The sequence below is a fragment of the Zea mays genome, chromosome 3 (genome assembly GCF_902167145.1).
Source record: "Zea mays cultivar B73 chromosome 3, Zm-B73-REFERENCE-NAM-5.0, whole genome shotgun sequence".
In the NCBI taxonomy this organism is placed as follows: Eukaryota; Viridiplantae; Streptophyta; class Magnoliopsida; order Poales; family Poaceae; genus Zea; species Zea mays.
In genome coordinates this window covers 96,274,379-96,279,506 of record NC_050098.1, presented here as the reverse complement: position 1 = coordinate 96,279,506, position 5,128 = coordinate 96,274,379, and the positions used below count along the sequence as shown (strand labels likewise).

The window sequence follows — 5,128 nt, the reverse complement described above, 5'->3', positions numbered from 1 at the left end:
AATTAGCCAAATGGCCCGGGGTCCATTTTCCTTACACTCTACATGCTGATGATTGGCTGAAATCAGTGGAGAAGATGCTTAATATTGCTCAATGCACTGATCGGGAGAAAGTGTACTATGCTTCGGGTCGTCTTACTAGCCCCGCTGCTGATTGGTGGGACTCCTACATTGCTGCCCATGCTACTGCTAATACTATCATTTGGACAGAATTTTCTACACAATTCAAAAACTACCATATTCCTACTGGCCTAATGAAAATAAAGAAGAAGGAATTCTTATCACTGAAGCAAGGCAACATGTCAGTTAGTGAATACCATGATAATTTTATTCAGCTGTCGAGGTATGCTCTAGATGAGGTTGCTGATGATGAAAGGAAGCAGGAGCATTTCATGGAGGGACTGGTTGGGCCTCTTCAGTATCAGCTGGTTTCTCACACCTTCCCATTTTTCCAGAGGCTTATGGACAAGGCTATAGTTGTTGAACACAAACGTGTTCAATTGGGAGAGATGAAGAGGAAGGCTATCACACAGGGGCAGGGGAGCAGTAGCATCCGTCCTCGCTATGTTCCACCCCAGGGTACACTAGCTCGTCCTGGAGGAGGGCAACGACCAGCTTAGTATACACCACAGGCGACTCCACAGACTCCGCATACTCATCAGGTTGCCCCCACTGGCACCCTGGCGAGACCTGCAGGACAGGGTACATTCACCATGTGCTTCAAGTGTGGTGAGGTTGGGCACTACGCCAATGATTGTCCGAAGAGGATCCCCAACACACCCGCTCGAAGCAATGTCCAAGGCAAGCAACAAACTCCAGCTTCTGGCAAGGGATTCAACATTGCCAAAGTCAACCAAGTCAGTGCTGATGCTACTACTGATCGGGCTGATATTGCTATCGGTACGTTTTATATTAATTCAGTTCCTGCAACTATATTATTTGATTTTGGAGCTACGCATTCGTTCATTTCTGCTCGCTATGTCAACACAAATGAGTTACCACTTCAAACTATGCAAAAACCCCTGATAGTAATTACCCCTAAAGGGCCTACTGAAGCAAATTATATGACCAACAGATTAACACTGACAATCTGTAACACCCAAAAATGTATACAATGAGTATATAGTTGATCTTCTTATTTTTGTGTGCCATATATTCATCATAACAAGAGCATACCTATAATTAAGAGTGATTAATTAAAGCAAATGATACTAAAATGGAATATGAATCATGCTAAGGTTTTATTGGGTGTACATTTTGTGACGGTATAGAAATAATATTTAAGATCTAAAAGAAATTCTAGAATTGAGAAAAGAGAGGAAAATACTATGGAAATGAGATAAAATAAATATATAAATAGGAATATATTTACCTTCCATTAATATATGAATTAATACATTTTTGATCAAGGGTGAATTTCATAACCGAATTCAAATTTAAATTAGAATTCTAAAAACAAAGAGGAAAATAAATTCAGAAAAGAAAAAAGGTAAAAGAAAATAAAAGAGAAAAATGTGCATGGGCCCTATTACTAGCCCTTGGCCCATGTCGCGTTTGCTCCTGTGCGGCCCAATGCCCCACACCCGCGCGCGGTTATCTGATGAATGGGGCCCGGCTATCAGACTCGAACCCACGCTCACACACCAGCCTCTCCGCCAACGGACGTTGCGCCACTGGGCCCACGCGTCGGTCCCCACTCCCCAGTAAACGGATTACGCGCTCGTGTTTTCCATCTGGCGTGTGGCCCCGCTCTGTCAGCTTTCCCCACTCAACCAACGTGCCGACGATGGCGGGGCGTCGCGCGCAGTCCGGGCGCCGGGCTGACCAGCTCTTGGCGCATAAATTGAGCTGCGCTACGCCCTATTTTTCTCCTTGACCTGGTACACATACTCAGAGGGGGAAAATTGTGAGAGGGGAAGGTGGGTGACGAGTTCCGCCACGACCGATCGGGAGGATCATCACCCTTTGCCGTTTGTCGCGCTCGGCACCAAATTGGTGCGTTGCGTGCGGCCGGGCCACTTCATTTGCATTCCGGAGCACTCGTGTGGAGCAGGTGAAGGTCGTGCGTGACTCGGGCGAACCCAATCCATCATCGCCATCGCTGTTCCGCGGATCGCCATGGATGGAGCTAGGCACTGCTGGAATTTTTGTAAGTCGCCTCCCAAGTTCGCCATCCCCTTAATTGCAATTTACACCTGAGATACGTAGGAATCGTGTACAGATTAGTGTAGTAGGCATCTTAGCCATGGCGGGCCGCCATAGCGATAGCGCGGTCGCCGGAGTTGGCAGCGAGGTAGAAGAACGTGCCTGGCCGTCGATGCGTGTAACACCCAAGGTGTTTATATCCCACTCGACAACGAGTATGGATTTAAGCCCGTAATATCAGTAAATAAAACGGATGCTAAATTTTAATCATATTCGTCTATCGCGATTTTAATATCGCATCTGTTTCTGTCTATTTAGACTCCTCCTAAAGTTTTCGCGGATTTCGGAACGTACTTGTTCTGAAAGTTTGCGAGTCCTGTGCCCAATTAAAATCCATCGAGTAAGCGAATACGAATTCGGAAGCTCGACCTACTCTTACAATTTTTATCCCGGGCAAATTAATTTGAACTCGACGACTAAAATGTTCAGGGCAAAATAATCTGAATCGCGCATTGTCTGAGAGAAATCATGCGCGGGGTTGATAATCAAGGAATTATAATTGAGATTCGATTCACCACGCAAATTACTCGTGACCATGGAATCAGGTGTTTAGACCCCAGATAAAATTTATAGGGTTTCGAATCAAATCAAACAGTGTCACAAGTACCGTCGACTCTTTAGTTATCGCTAAAAATCTTGATTAAAAAATATCTGTGATTTTCGGTAAAAAAAAAGAGAAATTAAAAAAAAGAGAAAAATCTCGCCGGTGAACGCTGCTTCTTATCCCCTCCTCTCTCTCTTTCTATCAGCCCCCGTTCTCTCCGCGCTCAGCTCCCCTGCGCGCGTCTTCCTCCCAGGCCGCGCCTACTCCCTCTGCTTCTCCCTCGCGGTGCCTTCTCCTGCTCGCGGCGCTCGGTCTCCGCTCCAGCTCGCCGAGCTCTCCCTCTCCCTGAGTCCCTTCCCCAGCTCCCTGGCTCGCCGACGTTTCTCCCTGCACGCTCCCTCTGCCTGGCGCCCCCCTCTCCATGGTCTCCCATGGCGCCCCCTGCTTTTCTCTCTCTCCCCCATGGCCGACGCTCCTTCAAGCTCGTTCCCATGGCCGCCATCAAGCTCCGTGCGCGCGCGTCCATCTCCTCTGCTCCTTTGGCGTCGTGGCTTCCCAGTTCCTTCCAGCCGGCGCGCGCCCTCGTCTTCTCCCTCTGCTCGCTCGCGCCCAGCTGGGCTCGGCCTCCATCTCCACCTCGCCTCTATGGCGTTGCCATAGAACTTCCTCACCGTGTCCTACCATGGTCTCTCCCCTGGCGCGCGTAGCCGTGCCCTCTGCTCGAATTCCACTTGGCCGTGCCCCCTGTTCTGCTGGGCCGGTCAAGTTCTTCCCAGTCGCGAAGCTCCCTCGTGTGCGTGCTCAGCCAAGCCCCCTTCCCTACGCTGCTCTTTATCTCTCGGCTTTCTTCCTCCCAGCTGCCGCGTCCATGGCGCCCAGCTCGAATTTTTGCTTGGTCGCCCGCTGTTTCCCTGTGTCGTGGTCTCGCCCGGCCACGTCCTATCGAGGTTGTTCCTACACGCGCGCCCTGGTATCCCTGCTCACTGTCGGGCCGACCGTCGGCAGCTCTCCGGCCTCCGTCATGCTCGGCAGCAAGTACTTCATGTCGGTGCTGCAGCTACGACGCCCTCCTTTGTGTCATGCTCGCTAGATCGGGCCTCACGTCGTCGATCTACGCAGTTCATGTCCGGCTATCGGTTCTGCCTCCGTCGATCTCCTATCCGCCATGGCGCCGAGCTCCTTCAACACTGCCCCACCCCGTTATCGTTGTTCCGTCGCCTGGCTTCGACGCGAGTCCCTACGTGATGCCTCCGAATTGTGATCGCGCTGACAAAAGAATCATCAAGAGAAGATGTCCAAAGGTTGGATGGTGGTGTGCATGAAGTTCGTGTAGTACCTACCAAACGCTCGACAAATTGCCTGAATCGGAGAATCATTACCGATCTCGCGGAATCGAGTCAGATATTGGAACGGTGAGCTGATTTGCTATTCTTATTGACTGGTTTGATGGATGGATTGATAGGTAGGTTTGTCACGACGATTATCCCGCTTCTAGCTCGGGCACGTGTTTATTTGACGCTTGTTGGAATACGGGGCTACATGTAGCGTGGTGATTATGTCCATGATTGCGAAGTCGTCGTGCTGTGTAGCTAAGTTTAGGTTTAAAGACATAGGTTATGCAAGAAGGATTAAATCGGTGTTTCGTATTCGATGATTGGTCGAATTAATAATATGAAGGATAGGTCTAATGTTGTTAGCAACTAGTGCATAGATTTTACTAGCATGGTTTGTGTCGATTGTTATTTATTTGGAAAAGCGATGCCTTGACGTAGTAGTAGCCATATTGTTGTATGTCTGTAATCGATTAAATGTCGTAGATAAATAACTATTGTTACCCAAGATGATTTAGGAATCAGTAACATCAATAGGTCCATTTCAGTTGGAATCCAAGAACCATGTGAATAGATATTGATTGTTGTCCTAAGTGTTTAAATAAGAATAGTATCGATAAGTCGATTTCAACTAAAACATAAGAATTTCCTAATGGATAGTGCGCATAAGCGCTTTAGATTTTGGGTTGTTAAGGAAGCAGTTTTGAAGAACCCTATACTATATAATAATGAACTGCTTGTTAGATCCGTTTAAGCTCGAGAAGTGTGCTTGTTGTACTTAGTGATATATCAATATCTAATATTTGCTTATGTGTGTTGTAATGCGCCTTGCTTTTAAATGTGCAATTCTCTATTGTGTAGCATCATGCATGCACATTATGCATCTCATTAGGTGCGCTAGATGATCGCGTGATGCGGAAGACGAGCCAAGTCGACCCCAAGATGACGTAACGGGTGGACTAATTCGCAAGGTGATGCGGATGGACGAACCTGAAGATGGACAAACGAAGCAAGTATCGGAACTAAAGCTGATCGCCATGTGGATGTCGTC

General features: G+C 48.0%; 1 pseudogene; it reads left to right on the top strand.

The window, feature by feature from the left end:
* The first annotated feature begins 2,959 nt into the window (after nucleotides 1–2,959).
* LOC103650410 (uncharacterized) lies at nucleotides 2,960–4,257 on the top strand (annotated as a pseudogene).
* The last annotated feature ends 871 nt before the right edge of the window (nucleotides 4,258–5,128 follow it).